This window comes from Perca flavescens, chromosome 3 (assembly GCF_004354835.1).
Source record: "Perca flavescens isolate YP-PL-M2 chromosome 3, PFLA_1.0, whole genome shotgun sequence".
Classification (NCBI taxonomy): domain Eukaryota; kingdom Metazoa; phylum Chordata; class Actinopteri; order Perciformes; family Percidae; genus Perca; species Perca flavescens.
The window spans coordinates 22,453,737-22,478,548 of NC_041333.1; the positions used below are offsets into that span (position 1 = coordinate 22,453,737).

At 38.1% G+C, this 24,812-nt stretch overlaps 1 long non-coding RNA gene across 1 annotated transcript; it reads left to right on the plus strand.

Moving 5' to 3' along the window:
* The first annotated feature begins 22,888 nt into the window (after positions 1–22,888).
* LOC114552845 (uncharacterized) lies at positions 22,889–23,974 on the plus strand. Its single transcript, XR_003692233.1, has 2 exons — positions 22,889–23,488; positions 23,880–23,974. It is a non-coding gene; the product is annotated as an uncharacterized LOC114552845 (long non-coding RNA).
* The last annotated feature ends 838 nt before the right edge of the window (positions 23,975–24,812 follow it).

A 24,812-nucleotide genomic window follows, 5' to 3' on the forward strand; every position in this document is an offset into this window, starting at 1 on the left:
CACAAAGAAAGACTGAAACATGCATGCAAATATGTGCATGTATGCTTATGTACATACAACTTTAAGAACCTTTTTTCACTTATTTGTCTTTCCCTTCTCTCTCTCTCATTTTCACTGAACGTCTGTCTCTCCCTCTCTCCCTGTCTCTTCCTCTGCCTTCAGGTGTCTGAGATAGATGAGAAGTTACTGTGGTGTCTCCAGGTGTCATAGATGCAAAAGGGGTGATGACTCCTAAATGGACAGCCTGCAGCAACCTTCATCCAGATGCTCATATGCATTCAAATTCATAACTTGTTTGTCTAAGTGTGCTTGTGTGAACGTGTGTAGTCTACGTTTCTGCAGACCTTGTCCGTATTCTATCCTCTCTACATATAAATGAATGACATCCATGCGTTCCTTTGGCTCTGTGTATGTGGATACAAATTTGTGTGAGCATATGTATAGCTGTAGATCATGCTAACAGGGGATGTTTTGGGCATGGTTGTGCATTTACAATCACTCACACACACACACACACACACACACACACACACACATACACACGTCACAAGTTGTCAGCTTGCAAATTTGTTTCTCTCCTCTGGGCTGACAGAGTTGACAAGGCCTTTATGAGAGTCATAAACAAGGCTGCTTTGTCCCCTCCCAATTCTCTTTCAATCCTTTCAACTTAAAGCTTCAAATCTCCTTTTAAACTGATGAACCTACTCTTTTCTGTGTGCCCACTTATCTGTGAGGCTCGTACTTCAAATCATTCAGTTTACACCATCACCTTGTTTGTGGGTGTTATCATTCTAAAGCCTAAAGTCAATGTCAATGTCAAAAATGTGCTCATCGTGTGTGAACAAAAACAAACCATGTTAAACATTAAAGGGGTGATAGAATGCAAAACCGATTTTACTTTCTCATAGTTGAAAAAACGATAGTTTGGTGGGTAAATAGGACATGCAAAGAACCTCAAAATCCCATTGACACCGCTTTCCTCTGCAAATCTCACAATTTGAAACTGCTGCTGAAAACGGGCGAATCTCAACAAAGCTAAAAGTTGATGTCAACTCCTCAACTCCTAGTTTTTGTCACGCCCCAACATTTGCATAGGCTTCACTACTGACCTGAGGTCAGCTTAGTCTTCTGAATCTAGGGCACGCAGCTCTCTGATATTACATCACTAAATTCACTAAACTATGTAGAGCTAAAATATGGGCTGTTTTACGAAAACTTATGGCTCATTGCAAATTTGGTAAGACAGTGTCGGACTTCAAGAACTCCACAATCTGCTGTGACAGCAGGCGGCTGCTGGCCGGGTTTGATGCCTTCCCTGTCGGCCTCTCCCCCTTCACAGACCCGCTGAGCTGGAGCTCTGTCAGGATTTCCCACACAAGCTGCACTGTGTACTTTAGAAAGAAGAAAGACAGTTTTTAAGTTTTTCAAGGATATTGGAAATGAACCACATCATAAATGCAGTGTTCCAGGCTGTACAATGGAATACTGGCCCAGAGAAAAGTGTTTAGAACGAGTATATTGGACAATGGAGCGGAAGTTTGGATCTAACGCAGCGGCGCAGAGGACGTGGATTCACTCTCCGCTAAATTTCCCCACGTTGACTAGCTACAGGGTGAGTTGTGATTCTTTGGTGGATGTTCCAAGGGTAACGTTACAACAACACTAGTTGTAATGAAAGTGTCGAAACTTTGCATTTTGTCTCCGCTGTTTTAGGCGCGCTGCAGCCACAGCTGCGCCCAGGCATGTCTGGGCATGTCACAGAGTGAGTGTGTGTGTGTGTGTGTGTGTGTGTGTGTGTGTGTGTGTGTGTGTGTGTGTGTGTGTAGCTTTGTGTCTCTGTGTAGCTCTTTGTGTATGTGTGTAGCTCCGTGTGTGTGTGTGTGTGTGTAGCTCTGTGTGTTTGTTTAGCTCTGTGTGTATGGGTGTGTCTGTGTGTTTGTGTAGCTCTGTATGTGTGTGTGTGTGTGTGTGTGTGTGTGTGTGTGTGTGTGTGTGTGTGTGTGTGTGTGTGTGCGTGTAACTCCAGGTCTGTGTGTGTGTGTGTGTATGTATGTGGTTCGCTCAACCAATCAGCGCGCAGCTCATCTAAATATTCATGAGCATACCATATTTGGAAGAAAAGCTGTCGTTCCAAATAGGGCCAAACACAGGGATGCATAAGGACCCATAAAATATCAACCGGAACATTTTCCGCCCAATGAATGTTACATACCCTATTAGGAGACCTTAAAGGTCCCATGACTTGGTGCTCTTTGGATGCTTTTATATAGACCTTAGTGGTCCCCTAATACTGTATCTGAAGTCTCTTTGCCGAAATTCAGCTTTGGTGCAGAACTACAGCCACTAGAGCCAGTCCCACAATGAGCTTTCCTTAGGATGTGCCATTTCTGTGTCTGAAGCTATTGAGGAGGAGAGTGGGAGGGGCAAGGTGGAGGGTGGGGGTGTGGCCTTGACCAACTGCCACTTTTCTCGTTTGAAAGCCATGATGTCTCTCTCTCATGGGTTGGCCAAATTCTCTGGGCAGGCAAAGCAGAGAAAGGGGAGGTAACCTTGCTTGTTATGACCTCATAACAAGCACATTCCAAAACGGCTCATCTGAGCTTTCATTTTCTCAAAGGCAGAGCAGGATACCCAGGGCTCGGTTTACACCTATCACCATTTCTAGCCACTGAGGGACCATAGGCAGGCTGGGGGAACTCATATTAATGTTAAAAAACCTCATAAAGTGAAATTTTCATGCTATGGGACCTTTAAGGAACAGTGCAAAATACCCTATATAATCATTATATCACCCCTTTAACAAATCACCTACTGGATACCTTCATGTTCATCTTCATGGACAAGTTCAACATATTTATTTTTTTTTTTACTGAGAATTAGAGTAGAAGATTGACACCACTCTCATGTCTGTACACTAAATATGATACTACCAGTCGGCTAATTTACCTTAGCACAAAGTTGTTAAGCTGATTATTTATATGTTTTACATGGTCAGTTTTAGAGGTAATAGTAGGCAGATTAGCCAGGCTAGCAGTTTCTCCCTGTTTCCAGTCTTTGTGCTCTTCTCACCTTACTCTTGGCAAGAAAGCAAAATTGCAAAAAAACAACAACAAAACAAGCTGTCTAAATAAAACCTAAAATGAATCCCTACCTTTATCTATTTTGTTTTAATGATATAACTTTAATTTTACCTCTGACCTTATTATATATTTATCTTCATCAGTGAAGGAAGAGAATGACACATTCTTCATATTTTTAATATCAACAACACGTAATCAGCATTCATTTCATTCATCAACATTTTGTGAGAGTGATCACAGTGGTAAATCCATATGCATCTGCATATGAGTGTGTGCACATTCAAGATCAAGTAAACTTTATGTTGGTGAGCATGTGTCTGTGTGTGTGTGCGTGCACTTGCGAATGTGCATGCTTGCATGTGCCTATGTGTATGTGTGTCCATCCCTCTATTCATCAGTAATGAACAGCCAGTTAATGAAGGCACCCTTGCTCCTTCCATTCCACCAGCCAGGAAATAATTACCTTGTGTCTGAAGCCATTCTCCATCTGTAGCACACACTATGGCTTCATTTAGCTGCCATCTTTCTAAAAATCCAATTCCTTCTCTTCCTCTCTTCTTCTCTTCCTCTCTTTCTCTCTTTCTTTCTCTCCCTCCCTCCCTACCCTATCCATTTTCTTCCATTTTGCTACACCTTCATTCCCTCACCTATCCAAAGACAGATAAAACCACGTCACTGACCACCGCTGTCTCTCTCTTGCTTTAAATATGATAAATTAATTTACTCCATTAAGTGGCAGAAGATTGTAAGAAGGATCTGACTTTTGATGGTTTAATAAAGCCTTTTAATAGAGTTCTCTATCCCCGCCACTGGTGTGTGTGTGTGTGTGTGTGTGTGTGTTTGCTCTTACATGGACATATCAATTATGGAAGAAAATAACCCCCACAGCTCAACTTGTCTTTTTATCAGTTACTCCATTCATTAAAAATACTGTCACTGTTTAACCTTTTGACATCTCCATACTATACCTCGTGCCTATTTATGTTTGCTCTTTTTCCTTTAATCCAGTCTCTCTGTTCAAAGCCATTACTTGGATTTGCTTCAGTTGCGTCAACCTATTCTTAGTTTTTTAAGCTAGTTTTACCTTTATTTACAACTCAATATGATGAAATATGTGTATGCAATTTAGCACAGGGTTTTGGGATTACAGTACACACCGTGGGTATGTTTTCCTTTCTGTCAGTGTATCACCTTTTGTAAAGGTCTCATTTGATTTATTAATGTTTCCACATTTTCAGCTGTAGGAGTAAAAAAAAAAAGAGGCAAAAATGATGATCTATACATAATATAAAACCATAGTGTCCACGTCACTCTTAATAAGGGTCATTAAAAGAACACATTTCTACTGATGACATGTATAAACTCATGACACTCACATATGGAGAAATGGATGCCATGGGAAGGCTTGGAGTTTGGGACAGAATGAGACTGATAGACAGAAAGAAGATAGGAGATGATGGAAATTAAAGGATGGTGAGAAATGTGTATCTGCATGTTTGTGCATGAAGTGATGCTTCTTTACTTTGTGAGAGATGAAGATGATTGAAACTAATGCCAAAAATGGAAAGTAAGAGGCAAACAGAAGGTGGCACTGGTGCTATGCTAATAGAAAGGTGAAGTAAAGCATGTGGCAGAGTCAGGATGGTCTGCCTGCTTAACTCCCTGCAATTTATATTTAACTGCCAAAATAACAGCAAAGCTGGAGTACATTAAAAGCTTTAATGGCGGCCAACTCCCAATTTTAATACTTTTAAGGTTACATTTTCGTCTGTTAGTGAGGTCTCCTGAGCAACCACTTTCTAAAACTTGGAGCTTAGCTTATAACCTTACAGTAGGGTTCAACACTTTTAAAACTTGTAACCAGGTTTACCAGCTGTCGGCGATTGGTTGCTACAGTTGACGGAATGGTTGGCACATTTTTTTTTTTTTTTTGTAACTGGGGTTGTAATTGTACTCCATATTTCAATAATGTAATATGAGGTATACACACACAGATGGATTTCAGTTCAAACAAGTGGTTCAGCTTCGCTAATTACTAATTACGAGTGATAGGCAAACAGATGTAACAAAGGTAATGCATCGGTAGTGAAATTACAATATGCTGAATGAATTCCTACTTCAGAGCGGTTTTAGATCTGCAGATGCTGTAATTGAGGAAAGGCTGAACAGGGTTCTTCGTTTTTGAGAATGTAGTAAATTCTTAAAGCTTTGCCAAGAGCCTGATTTACTGCATTCATACATGTTTTCTGATGTGGGGTGTCTGTTGTGTGCCTTCTAAAGTGGTTCCTGCTTTTGGTTACCCTCTCCCATTCATCAGCCTTGCCCTAGTCTTGACTGCACAAAATGGCTGACAGTAGTCCATGTCTAGGTATCGTTACTGTTGTGCACAAATTACATTCAAATGTAACTATTCTCCATTCATTATTTATGTTTAAAGTTTTTTTTCTGAGGGGGTGTTCATGTTCATGTGCGTCAAAAAGGTCAAATGTCACCCAAGTAAAACTATAATCAAGTAGATCTAGTTCTTAGTAAATAGTGTTTAGAAGCAGTACACTGAAGTTGTGCAAGACACCATATACAGTTTTACGTAATGCATTACAAGTAAAAAATGCATAAATATATGGTTATCGTATAACATATTGTTACATTAAAAAATGTATCTGTAAATCCATAGATTTGATTTACTCTACAGTGCTTGTGGTGCGTAGGTATGATTAGATAGCTGCTTTGTGTTGCCCTAAAATCTACACTATGAATAGCTTCACCAAACAAAAGGTGTGCATTACACTCATTTATTAGAGAAAGGACACTTTCATTCAATGTTGGATAATGATTGGGTAGTCCACCTTAACTTGTCATCCTCTTCAGCACCATGGACAGGGACAGCTGAGGACCTGCAATGGCAATCCTCTCCAAAACCTCTAACATTGACTGTTATTGGGTAATAGAGCCCTGATTCAAGTTTTTTTTTTACACTGATTGGTGCCGCTGGTCATGGTCTAAGTAAACTATAATTTAACTGCCTTTTCTCATCATTATCATGGAAACGGTTATGTTACTACTGTACTAACCATTAGTATGCATTAGTAAATGCTGAATAGAGGTTATTTGCTGCAACTTTAGAGAAAGGGCTGCAAAAGAAAACAGGTTACACTTTCTTTGTTAACAAAAATCTCTTTATTTCCCCAAAAAATAAACATAACATGCAAAAACATTATATACAAATATATATTACAGAACCATTATCAACTATTAGAACCATAACTTACATGTCACACACATAAAAAAGACACTCAAATGTATAAAACTAAAAAAGACACACAAGACCACAAACAAACAAAAAACTACTGCTATTCTGAAATTCCAGACCGAGTGAAAACGTCACCATTTACGTCACTTCCTCTGGATTTCAATGACAATAAACTGTTTATTGTGGACAAATGCCTCTGCCAAGAAAAATGCACAGACATGAATGAAACATCTAAAATGATTCATAAATAGGCCCATGTATAAAAAAACAACACATTATCCGTGTCTTTTCCCGTTCATTGTCCTGCAGATAACACAAACAAACACCTGGCAATGTGCTGTTTGGATGCTTGCATAAGAAAACAGCAGAAAATCGTTTGTTATTGTGGCCTCTATTTTTTCACACCTGATGCTCTAGTTCTACGCCCAAACGTTGGTGGAAGTCATGCAAAAAGTTGTTATGCCAAACACCAATATAACAGAAGAACAAGAACACGCATCCCGACCATGTGAACGCTGCCAGTCGGAAAAACAACATAACCACGGGGGCGGTCCCTGTTATTCCAAGGTGGCATAACATCCTGACACGAGAGCAAGAAATTGCATCGAGAGCAAAGACAAAGACAAAAACTAGTTCACTACTCACTAAATAAGGAGTGAAACTATCTAAATCAACATTCATTTGGCATTTGATTTAAAAATAGTATAAACCAGGTGAGCTTGCAAGTTTACCTAGCATGATGGCTAATTAGCGATTATATAATACACATTCATGAATATGAGTGCTATTCTTTGTCCATGTCAATCTGACAAACACATCAGTAATGGCAAACTATCTTACATTTAAGATAGCTTATGTAATGTTTAATCTTCAGTGATGCTGAACTTGCTCAGCCAGTGTAATGATTCAGTTCGACTCCCAAGACAAGACGATGCTCACCCGACTGGCCAATAGGAACGTGGCCCCACCCATGACATTATTTTCACAGCGAGAGCAAAATCCTGACACGAGAGCAAGAAATTGCATCGAGAGCAAAGACTTAGGTTTTGAGAGAAACACATTTTTTTTTGAGAGAAAATGTTTTCACACTGATAGCAAAAAATATGTATTTGAGAGTTTAAAAAAGTATTTTGAGAGAGATTTCAAATTTACATTTTTTTATGTTCTATGAGAAAATACTTTCTCTCAAAACTTTTTTTAGTCTCAAATATTATTACTTTTTGCTGTTGGTATGAAAACTTTTTCTCTCAAATATTTTTTTTTCTCTCATAAAATGCTTTTTTGCTATCAGTGTGATAACTTTTGCTCTCAAACATTTTTTCCCCTCTCAGATCATTTATTTTCTTGCATGTAATAAAGATGCAAATTTAGCTCCATACCATCCCCCACTGTAGAAAAACAATATATTGCTCAGCTACAGGTGTAAAATATATAAGTGTTTGCTTTTGTTGTCATCTTTGTAAGTCTGATGGTCCAGCAAAAATGAAAATCCAATCCAATGAAAATTGGATTGCTTAAAATTGACAAGTCAGCTGCAATAAAAAATGTATTGTATTTAGTAGATAAAAAAGAAAAAGTCAGCAGCACTGTTCATTTGCATTTGGACAATGATTGGGATTTTTGGTGGAAGAGAAGTTATACAGATTCTAAGGGTTGAGATTCAACTTCCTGTATACCTCTATTTATCCGTTCATTCATTTCTTCCCTTCTTTTGTTCAGTTACTTCATTATTTATTTCTGACCTTGGCCCTGCAATGCAGAGGCTGCAAAAATATCCTCAACCTCTTTTCCACCCCCACATCTCTCCCTCACTCCCCCTCTTGCTCCATCTCTCCTTATACATCTCTCGCTCCTGCGCTGCTGCCCTGCTCTGCATTTAGCACCCTTTATCATCTCGTTCCATCCATCCTATTCACCCTCTGTTTCCATTTCTCTCCCCTTCTCCTCTTTCTTTGAACAACCTCCTTTATTTGTATCGTTCCAACAAAATCCATCTCTCTCTTTTCACTTTTCTGTTTATTCATCTCCGCAACCCTCCTGCCTCTGTGCCACCTACAACACAGATTCCTCCACAAATGCCCACAAAAAACCTCCCACCAAAATTACACCCAGGGGACACTTGTGAGGGAGGTCTGTGTGTTTGATGTATGTGAGTGTGTGTGTGTGTGTGTGTGTGTGTGTGTGTGTGTGTGTGTGTGTGTGTGTGTGTGTAGGTGTTTGGGGGTCGTTCATGTTTCTATTTCTGCACAAGATTTATAGTGTGCGCCTCCTTGGATTTCTAGTGAGCACGCACATTATACAGTCAGGCTTTGTGCTAGAGAATGAATTGTTATGTGCTGAAAAGTAAAAGAAATTTAACAATTACGGAATTTAGTTTGAAAACAATCATGTTTGAAATTTTGGCAATTATTGATAGTTGGTTGCTTGTGATTGATGGTTGTAACATGTCAAGTAATCAGTGAGTACGTTTTTAAAATGCTTTCCCTACTTGAAGGGTGTATTTCATGCCTTTATTTGGTTTTCGTATCTTTTCTGCTCCTGCCACACTGTGTTTGCCAAACACTTGTCCTTGATTTCTGGTGTAGAACTCTGTTAACGGTGTGTAATTTCTCTGTTATTTCTCAGTGTCTACTGCCAACTATGTCAAGCTACAAAGTCATCCTGTATCTTGTAAGCTCTTTTGTCACGCAGCCTCGTTGCCTTTTTTTTTTTTTTTTTTTACAGTGCATTTTGATCCCTACCCAGCCTGTTGGCAGCGGAAATGCAATTTGGGTGCAATCAATTCTGTGTTCCAAGTGACATGTGATGGAATCAATGAAAGGTCAAAGGTCACTGTATCTGACTTGGGGTCAGCAGTTGCAGCAAATCAGGTCAGTTTACTTCTGGATTAGCCTGTGAAAACTCAGCACTAAAGTAAGAGTCCCTCATCATCTCAATGACGGATGATAATAACCTTAATTTATGTACGACATTAAAATCATAAAAAAGATAATAGAGGTGTAGAGCACAAATGCACAAAAGAATGAACATAAGCATTTCTTAAATCCCTTTTCGATATTCTTTAGTGAAAATCAGGCTCATTTCTCAACACAATTACTTATATTTTTGGTGTCATTTGATCAACACTGCTGTATTAATATTTGATGTGTTCTAAATCTATTTCAATTACACCGTACTGCATTCTCTCTAATTACTATTTTTTAAACCTAATTAAAGATTGATCACTGAAAAAAACATGTCTGTTATGCCTCACTAAAGAGGCTCAGTTATGTTACCGTGCCATCATGACATAGTAGGTTAACAGGTAAGAACAAAACAAGTAAATATGCTTTAAAAGGTTCACATCCTCAGGGAAGATAATGCTGGAGCTGCATTTCCTTTGGACTCCAGTGGTGCCGTTTTTGCTTCAAAGACACAAATGGCTGCAATAAGAAAAGAAACCACTACATCTATTGTTTTAAACATAATTTTACATAAATAATAATAATAATGTAATAAGGCGGAATAATATTAATAATAAGAATAATAATAACTAGAAAATTCCGGGAGAAATTTTGACAGTGTGCCTCCTACTTGGTGCACATCCGATTAACACAGAAGTAGCTGTAGTGACATACATAGGTCACACTGTCACTGAGAGACAGAGAGAATACAATTGATTAACAGATAGTATGAGAAACAATAGTCATTGTGCCGATTGCTGCTATTGCAGCACATCGGCACACTGAATAAAAATCCATAAATGAAATGTTATCCTTCCTTTGTTATTATTATCATTTTAATAAGTGTATCTTTTTGTGAATACAATCCCTACTTAATATTATATATTATAGTGACTGTGACATGTGATGCTTTTTACACAACTTTGAACTTAATCACATGCAATATATGTATGTCAAAAAATTAACTTTTGCATTGCTTCCTGACTGTTGCCATGGGGCAAAACAAATTGTTAAAGTGTGGTGAATGCTTTGTCTCAATATATTTCCTTGACAGTGGAGCCAATCAATGAATAAATAATAATAGAATGAAAGGTTGTACTATGATGTTATGTATGTGGTGCTTTATGGAAAAAGTTAAAAAGGGAGACTAATGATGTATAATAAATCACATTTATTTGTTTAATTACTGATTACTGTAATGGTTGACTGATTGATAACTGAATAATGGAATTGCACCAATGCACTGATGTAGAAAAAACAAAAGACAAAGAGTTACTGAGCATTAGCCACTATGACAATGTCTAATTGAAACCAAATATACAAGTATTAGTTAAAGGATAGGTTTTAAAAACAATCCAACTCATATTGACATATCTACATTGAAACAATGCTGTCCATAATGGCCACAAAGAGATTCCTTATAGCAATGTCGATTATACTGTTAGTGATGGTGTACAAAATACATAGCCTAGGCAGTTCCATAGCCTACAGCTTACAGTATGTAATTTGTAATGGCTTCTTAGGAAAGTCTGACTCAACCTTGTCAAATTATATAGCCTTGACTTGGGGGGTTCCCTGTGTCTGTTTTCATGGTATATGTCATAGTATTCATGGCGTTGTATTCTTACCTAGCAATGCTCTAAGAAAGATAATTGGAACATAACAACTCTGGTCAGTTTATAACCTTTTATAAACATATACAGAAAGTGCAAACCTAAATTTAGGATTTGTTTAATGTGTTTTGAGTAATTTTGAAATTAATTGGCAACACATGTTCTTGTTTTGGAATTTGTTTTAATGGTAATCATCAGCTATCTTTCAAATGAACAGGCAGAGTCATCCTGCCTGCAACTTCACTGTTCAGTGGACATTCACAGTAAAGGTCAGGCAACAGGTTTTTTAGAAATGCCGGGAGACAACATTGCAACAGGTTGAGATGACATCATTCCCTCTGCTTTACTGCAGGCACAGTAATGACCTAAAAACCCATCTGGCTTTGTGTATACGTATGTGTGTAAAAGGCATTTAAGCAGAGCTAATTTTAGAGGAAACATTTCCTGTCTATTTGCGTGTGTGTGCAGTGTGTATGAGCATGTGTGTTTCTGTGGGTGTTTATGTGTGTGTGTGTGTGTGTGTGTGTGTGTGTGTGTGTGTGTGTGTGTGTGCGTGCACACATACATTTCCTGGTCCATTTGCATGCAGGTAGATACATAATCTAATCTTTTACAGTCTGATGCATTCCTGTGTGCTTCCTTTAAAAGGCTTCATTCACAATGCACAATGCTGTATTCCTGCAGATGTGATCTTTTTTCATTCCAATTGAAATTCCTCAAGATTAGACCATTGTTCTTAATACTTAGTTTCAATGGGTAAATGCCATGACATTCTACTTTACCTGGGAAGCTATTTCCAAATGACATTTTTATTTATGTTTTGTAATGTACAATGACAAATGGGAACACAACACACTATGGCAACAGTCAAGTTGGTAAACCTTTAAAAGAAAGTATCAAATTAGGCATGTAAAAAAAATTTAGACTCAAATAAATCACTTCTAAGCATTGCAATTACAAAAGAACATTTATAGAAAAATTATAAAACAACATTATATGATTATCTTATAAGAAGAAATGCTTATTCAGTGTTAATGTAACATGGCAACAATGGATTTGCTGTAGCTTTATTTAAAATATTTTACAAGGTCAACTTATCAACTACATTCAATATCAATTTACGTTGAGTTGGAATTACAAGGCATAATTTCAAACTTAAAATAAAAGTTCAAGTGTTAGAACCTAGAAAAACCCCAGAATAGGTTTTATTTATTTAAATCCACTGGGTTCTAAGGAAGGGGGGAGGCCGATGGACCTTCATCAGCTTTTTCAAGACAGATCGTTGTAAACAAACCCAAAAGATGCTATCTTTGTAAATCTGGAAGTGAGATCCTAAAACAAACACAATCCATCACTGTCACGGGAGATGTTTGATATACCCAGAGAGAGTCAAGTTGAATGCAAAAATAGTTTCTTATCACATTATATGTTAATGTTAGACCATAAAGTAGACAGGCATAACTTTAAATAAGATGACATAATGCTGTCAACCTTTCTGCTATGATAAAACTGTCTAGGTATTTTAGATGTAAAGGTCCAAGAACAAAACAATACCTACATTTGAGTCCTTTCAGTAATTGTGGGTTAGCTAAAGCTACTGTAATAAAAAGGGGCTTTTCATTTTTAATCAATTGTGAAAAGGCCAAATGTTATATGCATTTAAAAGTGGAACTCCTGACAATTTGAGTTAAAAGTTGGGACTTATCCTCCCATAGAAATTGTAATTTACAACAACTTGGATGTTGGGAGTTTCTCCAAAGACAACAACAGTTTAGTCAAGATTTTTATCTCAGAGTAGCTGTTGTAATTCTTCCCTGAAGAGTTTCAAACAAGCCAATTGTTATTCATGAATGACTGTGGGAACTGCACTTTGAAATTCCACCTTTTATGCAGCCACAAAGCCTCTATGGCTGCCATCACACTTACACACACAAGATTCAGTCAAAAAACACATACAGTGTAAGTTCATGAGACAATACCTCTATGCTCTGAACTTAAAGAAATGATGGAGCATCTCAGACTGGAGATGCTGCTTTGTCTTATCAGGGTAAAGAAAATGTTTGAAGCCTCACTTATGTACTATAACAAAAGAAGAAAAAACAATTCACTGTAATTCATTGTTTATACATTCCTTAATTTATAGTATTGGCTATGTGTGCAAATCTATGGTGAAAGGTGCCTTTATTTTAATGTCTAAGAATACACAAAGACACAAGATTAGCAGGTGCCCGGGGACCAACTCCAGTTCTTTTGCCAGTGAAGGGGGCACTGTCAGTAGCACTAATAAACTTTTTGGTGGTGGGTGGAAACAGAAGCACCTGGAGGACATCCAGAGAACATGCAAACTCCACAGAGTCCGTGCTCAGACCGGGGATCGAACCAGGGATTGAACGCGGTGCTCAGCAGCTGCTTACTTGCTGTGAGGTGACAATAAACCCTGACACCCTTCTCTGCCTATTTTCTCTCTTAGCATGCAAGCTCACGTACATTTCCGTGTACATGCATGTGCAGTTAAAATAATAATGACAGACACGTAGCAGGTCAATAAACCTCCAGTGTGGCATACAAAATTAATTTTGTGGAATAGGAATTATTCAGGACATGGAAACATGTTTCATTAGTGGCACGCATCTGACACTGTCATGGACATCGAATAGCTTGTTTTTTGTCATACGGAAACACAAATAAGGTGCATTAATTTATCTGTTAGTGGGTGAAAATTGTGAGAACCACAAAGTAAAAACAGCTTTTACTAACCAAATCCTGAGGGGTATAAAAAGTAAAGCATCATTTACTGAAATATTAAAATATATTGAATCTATAAAAGCATATACACGACTGCAGTAAAAAGAAATTTAGTCTCACATAATGACAAAGTGGGCCACTAAACTTTTGGAAGCCCCCTGGGTTATAAGCAAGGAGTTATCAATATTTAATGTTTCTAATAATGTAGTAAATGATATCCAAGGGAATCGAACAACACATAAATGCATATTGACATGAAGTTACCTTGCAATCTACCTTATGCTCAAGGGTTTTCACACACACACACACACACACACACACACACACACACACACACACACACACACACACACACACACAGAGATCACATTACACTGCAAATACCACTGTGTTTATGTTCCACTCTATCTGTGATTTCCTATAGCAATTTCTTTGTGTTGTATAAATGTTTGTTGGAAGAGAATATGGCTGTAAGAGTTTAAAGATGTGTAAGAACAAGGGCCACATAAGGCCAGCCGTGTTTGCTGGCCGTTAAAAGTTTTACTAGACCACAAAGACATGACATTAGAGTGTTCGTTAGGAAAAAGCAACATTTAATTTGTCCTCAGATCACAGTTGTTACATAACAGTTGATCCAGGACAAGTGGGGATAGCTACAGAGAAAGAGAGAAAAACTGTGTGTAATAGGTGGTGTAGGGAAAATACAAGCAAGTTAGAAGTTGTTTAAGAGATTTATGAAAAAAAAGCAGAAAAGCAGAAAACAATATTGATATATGATGATTTAATAGCAGTTTTTGAGTGCGTGTACATTTTTGCCACAAAGGTGTCCAATGTTTGTAAATTTGAGGAGGGCATGAGGGTTAAAATAAGATCACTAGTATTAAGTTTTAGTTTTTGTTTAAATAGTTATTTATTCTGAGATTGATGATGCCTGAGATAACCATTAATTATAAAGCTCACATGAGTTATTAGCACTTCTAATTAAACTTAATTATGGCTTACTTGAAGGGAAATTCTTATTAAAAACAGGGTTTTGTTTACAGCTAAGTGGTCACAGTAACACAGCTACTATTTACAACAGAGTGCCTTGGGCCAATGCAGACCCAGGTTGTGAAGATTTTAATTGAAACTTTATTACATCCAAAGGAAAATATGTCACTTCTTATTGTGAACTCTTTTGACATCAATATAATCTGCAGACAAAATGTTCTTGCCAGTGTTATAATAAGTATCTGTAGGAATGCCCTTACACACACACACACACACACACACACATATATATATATATATATATATATATATATATATATATATATATATATATATATATATGATAACTGTCAAGACTTAGCATGTTTATAGTTAACTGACAGTTAATATATGTATGTACATTTTTGCCACGAATGTATATGTAAATATGTATCAATTGAGGCTTCGGCAAAAATATGAAATATGTATACTACTACAGTACTTGCTTTTCTGGCATTTTACACTGACAGCATGGTATTTTTCTTTCTCTCCAATCCCCAAAAAATAAAGCAAATATAGATACTGGTATTTCCCAGTCAGCACACTGACTGATGTTTGAAGTGTTGCAACTTTGTAAGGCTGCTGAGTTAAAGCAGTAGCCTCAGCTACACTCTGAGAATCGATTGATGGCTTAGCATGTACACAAACTGCTCACACACATGCACATGCACACTCTCACTCTCAATCACACACACACACACACACACACACACACACACACACACACACACACACACACACACACACACACACACATACATACATATGAACTCATATCACAACAGAAGTGGTTCAGCCAGGGGACAGCCAATTTGTTGGGAAAGATAGGGAGAGAGAAGATGGAGAGCAGGAGTGAAAGAGCCAGAACAGAAAGGAAATATGAGTGTCTTTAGTCAAACTTAAACTCTCTCTGGCATAGAAGACTAATCACGTATCTATCTGAGCTTTATTTACCACTTGCTTCTTGACTTCAGGATGTCCTTGGATCATAAGAACATGAGTGAGAAAGTGAGAAAGAAAACAATCTCATTGTTAACCTTAAAACTCAAATAGTAAATTAAATGAATTAAAATCAAGAAAACGTCATCTACTGATGAAGACGGTAAGATGCAGTTGAAAGCTCCAGGTCCTAAAGTTAATGTTAATTTAAGTGTCAACAATTCCGGAAATTATTGGATTTAAAAGTTATTGTAAATATAAAATGAAACATTAATCAACTACTACTGTTTCTGTTAGTTAACACATAATTAGATAGTTTCCATTGCAGCCATGTTTATACTTTAAAATGCATGCAGTTAATGACAATATTCACTGTGTTTTTTATGTTATATCATTAAGAGAGAGATAAATGACATTTCTTAAATTTTGAGCCCAGTTTTAAGTTTAAGCCTCTTCTCTTTCGACCGCTCTCTTTGTCCCATTCTATTGCTTTTGTCTGTCTCGCAACACAGTCCCATTGTCTCACAAAAGAAACAAAGGAGCATGGGATAGGGAATGACAAAGAGAAAAAGAGAGTGCAACCAAACAAGGAGAAAGGGAAGGCAGGCAGTTGCAGACATCAAACAAGGTCTGATCAAAATTCAGAAGCGGATCAAGTGGATATGAAGTTTGCTTCAAACAAAAGTCCCCCCCCACCCCCCTAAGCAATTGTATGCCTCAATTCTCTTTACCCCTGGGGCTCTTATCATCTTTTCGCTGTTCTTCATGCCAGCATCTTCTTTTCACACCTCCTCCCCTCCTCCAACCCCAGCCCCATCCCTCCATTTCCCTTAAGGCCATGTGCAGCTCTCTGCGTTACTCTGTTTGCTTCCCTCTCTCCCAACTCTGCTCTTACTTGCCTCTTTCACTCACCCCGTCCACCCTCCCTGAGGCCCTTTGCTTCCTCTCTCCCTGCAACTGATTAAAGAAGGAATAAATGAAGGAGTGCATGTTAATTTGTGATGGCCACTCCTGACAAGCTTTTATCAGACTGGGAAATCACAAGCTAAATCATCCAGAATACAGAAATAGTGGGTGCAAGAATTTAGTCAAGGTCAGAGGTTTAATGGGATAAAAAAAAACTCCTTTCAGTTCATCTCATTCTCTGATCAAAGAATTCTCCAGAGTCAACATACATAACTGTGTGTGTTTGTTTAGAAGCCAAAACCTGTATGGCTTTAACTTTTATGATGTGTTGTTCCCCAAGTTAGGACAGAGTGGTAAAGAGTGCCTCTCACAATATCAAGGATTTTACATTTTAGTTTTGGTTAAATCATGTTTTGCTTAAATCATGTTAAATGTTTATTTTGACATTTTTAAAACTCAACTGCCTGTATGCGCACCTGAAACTGAAAGGATACAGGTTGTTATATTTTTTTGTTATTGCCAACACATTCTGTGAAAAGATCAATACTAAATATAGCTGCAAGCAGCTTGCCCGGATTATCCATAAGGGCACTTGTGCCAGTGCCCAGGGGCACCAACCATTCACAACCAGTGGGGGGGCACCACATGACACAAGCTTTAACAATATTTTCCGTAAATTGTTATATTATTCACTTGAAATTGTTGAAAGACCATAAATTACTCGTTTATGAACACTAATTTCACAATAATAATAATAATAATAATAATAATAATAATAATAATAATAATAAATGATAAATAAATCAATATTACATGACCACTATCACTCCCTGCCCCAATCTGTCAGAGTTGAGTTGGTCCACAATAGGGGTGGGATCGGGCCGAATTTTTCTGTCCGAGCCCGCATCCGACAGAACCGTGACCGAACCCGGCCCGAGCCCGACAGGCATCAAGAGATTTTTGTCCGAGCCCGACCCGGCCCGACACAGTTAAAATCTAATTTTTTCTCATACTAATGACACATGTAGGCTACGTGTGTTTGTGTGGAAAGCTTTTATTAAGCAACTGTAGGAAGGCACTCAGAAATGTCAACAGATGAGCGCATCAGCACAGTGAGCGCGCACACGGAGCAACAAGCGCACGTTAACACAGGAACACACAAGAGGCCCAATCATATAATTGAAATAAAATTAACATATGCCTAGACAACTATGTGGAAATACTTCCACACAATAGACTTTCCTTCATTTTTGGTGGTTTTAAAATCTCCTGAGGCCAAATTCTTTTTAACATCTTCCAGCTCAATGCGCTGCGGCATGCAGTCTGCCTGATATGCACGTGTTTCTGTTAGGTTAATATTTTAAATTTATTTTAATCACAAAAACGAACATTTGCATCAAGTGAAACAGGCCCATAAATAAGCTGTTTAAAATTTTAAATGTCCAATGCCTTAGGCTACCGCGCTGATGTGACCGTCCGAGCCCGGCCCGAACCCGGCCTGAACCCAGCCTGAACCCGGCCCGAACCCGGCCATCATTTCTAAATATTCGTCTGAACCCGGCCCGGCCCGTCGTGTGTTTAGCCAGTTTTGTTTATTTCATTCCTCGTTCTTGTATTCTAGTCAGGCAATGTTATTCCATTCCTGTGAATGGGTCCTAGTATTTTGATCAGGCACTCAGTCAGCCACCTAGCGGTACAAAGCCTGAAGTAACAGTCAGGACCCTCCTTTGAATGTCCAGCAACAGAGCAGAGTCCAGAGCAGGGCGTCGGAAGAGAGCAGAGCAGGCAAGACGATGAGTGCTTCTGGAGGAAAGGAGCAAAGATGTGTGTCTGTTGGCAGTGAGCTTCAGGCGGTTGGCAACAACTGGGCTGTGAATGGTCAGGAGTTAGGTAATGACGGATCAGGAAGTGAAGTTGGGGAGATGGATGTTGGACGTGGGAGTGTGGAAGGGTGGAAAGTAGTAAAATAAAAACGGAAAAATAATGACAGGGATAAGACGACTGATAGTGATAGCGATAAGGGAACAAATACGGTGAAAAGGAATGAAGATGAGTTTAAGGTATTTATCAAACTGTTGCAAGAGGGAGAGAGAGTCCAATCCTACTAACCAAAGTGCTACACAAAGATATTGGGGAGGTAAGGAGTGCTAAAAAATTGAGAAATGGTTCTTTACTGGTGATATGTCAAAATGTGGAACAACAACAGAAAGCAATAAAGATAAATACACTAAATGGACAGAGAGTGAAGTGTTCAATGGCATTTGATAAGAAGTTTGTGAGGGGTGTAATCTCAGGGATTCCTCTAAGTGAGTCAGTGGATTCAGTGAAAGAAGGAATAAACAACGTTAAAGTCAGGGAAGCAAAACGACTAAAAACAAGATGGCAAGGAAATATATGTGACAGTCTTTCAGTCTTGCTAACTTTTGAGGAAGAGAAACTTCCAGAAAGAGTCTTCATTGGCTACATGAGTTACGATGTCAGGGTGTACATACCCCCACCGCTGAGGTGTTTTAAATGCCAAAGATATGGGCATGTAGCTGCGATATGCAAGGGTAAACAAAGATGTAGCAAATGCAGTGGTGAACACGAATATGGAAAATGTGAAGAGTGGGCCAAACCAAAATGTTGTAATTGTGGAGGAGAACATAGTGCAGCATATGGTGGTTGTGAGACTAACAAAAGAATGCAGAAGGTACAGCGAGTTAAAGTAGTTCAAGGTATTTCCTTTGCGGAGGCAACTAAGAAAGTCCCAAAAAGTGTGCCGGTAGAGACAATAAAGACTAGGACTAAAGTTGTAGGGGAATGTGCAAAGTGTGATAAATTGAAAGAAGAGACATTGATTGTGAGTAAAGGTGATTTTGTGCTCTTCATGGCTGAGATAATCAATTGTTCGGCACAAACCAGTAGTAGAACTGAAAGAATTAAAATAATTGTTAAGGCTGCCGAAAAATACTTGGATGCAAAGGGAATGCCTTGGGAAAGAGTAAGAGATATTCTTAATGATGAAGTACAACAGTCTCAGCCATGGGGTGGGGATACATAATGGTTTTAATTATACTCCAGTGGAATGCTAGGAGTTTAATTGCTAACGGTCAAGAATTTAAGAAATATGTTGACAATTTCAAAGAAAAACCTAATATTATTTGTGTACAGGAAACATGGCTAGTGCCAAGGCTGGATTTTGTAATAAAGGGGTATAATTCTATAAGAAGGGATAGGGAAATAGGTAAAGAAGGAGGAGTTGTAATTTTTATACAAAGCGGGTTTCAGTATAGAGAGATAAAGACAGGAAATGACATGGAGTACATAGTTACAGAAATAAGGTCGAGTAAGGATAAGGTGACTATTATAAACTTTTATAATCCATGCAGGCAAATAGAGATGAGGCATCTGGAGGACATTTGGAAGGATATGACAGGGAAAATTGTTTGGTGTGGGGATTTCAATGCACATAGTACATTATGGGGAGAGAGGGATGGGGTTAATGGAAATGTAATTGAAGACTTTATAGAAGAGAAAGAGTTGGTATGTCTGAATGATGGTTTTGGTACCACGATAGATGTGGCAAGGGGTACAGAGACAGTAATAGATCTTACTATTGTCACAAAAACAGTTGCAGTTAAATGTATTTGGGAGGTATTGAGGGACAATACAGTAGGGAGTGATCACTATCCTATTAGAATTAAGATAGGAGTGGAATTAAGAAAGGAACATGAAGTAAGAGAAGAGAGATGGATTTTGAATAAAGCAGATTGGGATAAGTATAGAGAAGCTAGTGATGAATTATTGATATCTATTGATAATAATTACGATATCAAGAAATTATTTTGTGAAGTTAGCAGTGGGATAATTGTTGCAGCAGGAGTGTCTATTCCAAAGACTAAGCCTAAGACATTAAATAGAATAGAACCATGGTGGTCGAAAGAATGTAAGGAAGTCATAAAAGATAGAAATAGAGCATCTAAAGTGTAAAAGAAAACACATAATTTTCACAATTTAGTTCGATATAAAAAATCTCAGGCAGTAGTCAGGAAAAAAATAAGGCAAGGAAATAAAGATTACTGGAAAGAGTTCTGTGATTCTATTGGTCGATCTACTCCATTGGAGAGAATTTGGAACATGATTAAAAGAATGAAAGGGAATGGAAGGGAATGGTTATCCAATGCTGATTGAGGGGCAAAGAACTATCACTAGTAGTAAGGAAAAAGCAGAGGTTATGGCAAAAATATTAGCCAAAGGGCATAGCACAGGAAATTTACAGCATGAAGAAAAGATAGGTAGAGAAGAAACAGTTAAAAAATATCATTATGTGTTTGACAATGAGGTTAGTGAAGGAGGGGTATTGGATGTATTATTTACAAAGACTGAACTTAATAAGGCATTGAAGAAATTAGGCAAGTCCTCTCTAAAATCTGTTATTCCATGTTGGAGAACTTAAGTGATAAGGGGAAGGATGTGTTGTTGAATATGTATAATAAAATATGGATGAATGTGTATTCCTAGAACCTGGAAGGAATCTATAATCATTCCTATTAGGAAACCTGGGAAAGATCCTCATGTAGCGAATAACTATAGGCCTATTGCGTTAACGTCTCAGATGGGGAAAACTATGGAGAGGATGATAAATGACAGGCTTACATATTGGATGGAACATAAAGGATTAATGCAACATTATCAAAGTGGATTCAGGAAAGGTAGAGGTACCATGGATCCCATTGTATACCTAGAAGATACAATAAGGAAGGCTCAGGTGAATAAAGAATCTGTAGTGGCAGTGTTTTTTGATATTGAAAAGGCATATGATATGTTGTGGAAAGATGGTATGCTGATTAAGTTAAGACTATTGGGAATAAAGGGAAGAATGTTCCAGTGGATAAAAGGGTTTTTGTCAGACAGAACAATTCAAGTAAAAATAAATGGGGAACTAAGTAAGAGCTACAGTGTGGAAAATGGTGTATCACAAGGGAGCATTATCAGTCCACTATTATTTTCAATAATGATTGATGATGTTTTTAAGGATATACAAAATTCAGTTGGGGTAGCATTGTTTGCAGATGATGGAGCAATGTGGAAAAAGGGAAGAAATATAGATTTTGTAGTGGATAAGATGCAACAGGCAGTTAACAAAATCCAAGAATGGGCCGTTCAATGGGGATTTAGGATCTCTATAGACAAAATAAAGACTTAATTCTTCTCTAGGAAGAAAATAAGTATGAATGTGAAAATCTAATTATCTGGAATAGAATTAGAACGAGTGGAATTCTTCAAATATTTAGGTATTTGGTTTGACAAAAAACTGACTTGGACAATACATATTCAAAAAATTATAGATAAATGTAAGAAAGTGTTGAATGTGATGAGATGTTTGCATGGAGTAGAATGGGGTGCAAGTCGGCCTGCGCTGAAATCCATTTATACAGGACTTATGAGATCGGTTTTTGATTATGGGTGTATAGTGTATGGGTCTGCTGCTAAAACATCATTAAAGAAGTTAGATGTAATTCAAAATCAAGGTTTGAGGCTATGCTGTGGGGCAATTAAGACCACTCCAGTGGCAGCTGTTCAGATAGAAATGGGGGAGATGCCTCTCCATCTTAGAAGAGATCAGCTGGCTCGTGTGTACTGGGCGAATTTGAGGGGTCATGGTGACAAACATTTGAGTCAGTCAGTTTTATGGCAATGTCAAGAAAGAGAGAATGATCTAATTAAAAGTTTTGGATGGACAATAAGGCAGAAAGTAATCATGATGGGAATTAGTGCACTGGACATAAGCCCTTCAGTGGTCTGTCCAGTTGTTCCTCCTTGGCTTTGTTGTTAGAAGTTCCAGTTGACTTAGGCTTATTGGAGGAAAAGGAAGTCACTGAAGTGGATCATTACAGGGTACAGAGATACATTTCAAGGAAATATAAAGAAGGAATCATTATATATACGGATGCATCAAAGAAGACCAATACAAAAATGGGAATCGCATATGTTATCCCTCAATTAAACATTGAATCTGCTAAAAGAATTAATGATGATTTAGCTGTATACACAGCAGAACTGTTAGCAATATGGATGGCCTTGCTGTGGGTAGAGAGCAATAGACCTAAGCAAGTTGTGATTGCATCAGACTCCAGCTCAGCTTTGACAAGCCTTAAATTTCTTCATTCTGAGTCTAGACAGGACATAGTGTATGACATGCTGCAGCTAGTTAACAATCTGATTAAGTCCGGTATTAGTACTACATTTATATGGGTACCAGCTCATATAGGTGTAGGAGGTAATGAATTAGCAGATAAGTGTGCAAAGAAAGCAGCAGAGCTGCCTGATATAGAGGTGAATATTAAATACAGTAAAGCTGAAGTCAAAAGTATAATTAAAGCTAAAACAAATGCCAAATGGCAGTTTTTGTGGGATAAGGAACAGTCTGGGAGGCACCTGTATAGAATTCAAGGAAAAGTGGGGAAGAACAGGAATGCATACAGATGTAAGCAAGAAGAAGACATTGTGTCCAGAATGAGGCTAGGACATACAGGATTAAATGGAACATTATTTATAATGAAAAAGCATGTTGATGGAATGTGTGAATATTGCAAAAGTCAAGAGACCATAGAGCATGTAATAATGTATTGTCCTAAATATCATCAAGCCAGACAAAGATTGATTTCACAACTTGTTGAAAACCAGATGACATTACATTTACCTGATATACTGCAAAAAAGGTCTGGTGAAATTTGTTTTAATTTTTTGTTTTCTTTTTTGAAGATAACTGGGTTATTTATAAGGATTTAAGAAAGTGTAGGTTGACCTCTTGAACCACACTCCAGCCCAGATGGTGGCGGTAATGCTCCAAAAGCTGGTTGCCAACCACCATTCAAAATCACAAGAAGAAGAAGAAGGAGGACCCTCCTTTTCAGAGTCATTCACACATGTGCAGGGCAAGATTGTGCATCAAGTTGAATCCTCAGATTGTAGTATGATTTGGTGTGCGTGCATCTAATGGTGAGTTGATACCAGTTACTCAATGTATGTTTCTAGCTACAATGTTTCCACTTGTTTGTTAGAGGCACCACTTAAAGTCTATGTGGCTCATCGAGAGAAGCGTGCTAAATTGTTTGTGCTGATATTGCTATGCTAATGCTAATGCTAGGACATGCTGGTTGCTACTATGTTAGCTTTCTCATTGTGTCTTTGTAAGCCATGTTGCTATGTTAATGCTATGATATGCTAATTGCTAATATGCTAGCTTTAGTTGTTTCATTGATAGCTATTGTTAGCCATGCTGCTTAGCCTTAGGCAATGTATTAGGTTAGCAGGTCAAGATGTAATGTTACCTATGCTATCTGCATGTTGTCATAAGACATTGAATTGTCTTCTCTCTTTTTAATTCCAGAACCACACCCAAGCTCCCAAGCTTCCATTCACCTGATCATCTCTGTTCTGTGTTGTGGGTGTGAAGATTTAATGTGTAATAAATCTTTGAACGACCTTGGCAAGCCTGGTGTTTATGTTCTGACTGGACACCCTGTAGTGGTTGCTGCCAGAAATTAAGAACTACTTCCCTCATCACCCAAAATCCTTTTCAGGTATCCCAGCCTTAGTCCACAAGTACGCGCAAATGTATCATTTGGGGGATGGGAGGTGGGGGGGGATTAACAATAATTAAAAGTGGCCAGTTTAATCCCCAAAAAATGTTATCATCAAACCCCCCCACCTCTGGGTGAGACGTGGTTGTGCCCAACCCTTCGTGTTTTCCAAGCACTCAGCACGACGCGTGTGCTTCGTGAGTTTGTTGAGTATGCAGAGAAGTATAAAAGACCAATCCACAGTCTGTGCTTATTTTCCTAGAACTCGTATTTCTTTCAGAGGACTTTCTGCAATAAATCCATATTCTTAGATCTAATATTGATAGTCTTTTGTCTATATCTTATTCATTTTCGGTCCTTTTATTGTCGTTAGCTGTGATGCTAAAGCAGTTTTAGTTTTCCTATGATGCTTTTGACCAATCAGAGAAGTTGCTTTCAGAGCCCATGAAATAAAGTCGGAAAAATGCATATTTGACCGACCCACAATGCTGCAATATATAGTATTGTTTTTGGCTTTTTGAATTGATAGCCATTTTGAATTGAGACGCGAATATAGTGCTCACTGCTCATATGCCTACATGTATGTGGTTGGACAAGTTAGTAAATTACATTTGAGAAATTCCCTTGATTATGTCTGATATTTTTGCCAGAACAGCATATAGGTCACTATACTTTAAGGTATAGTGCCCAGGGGCACCACATTGTCTTAATACGGATCTGGCAAGTAGCAATGACGGGGC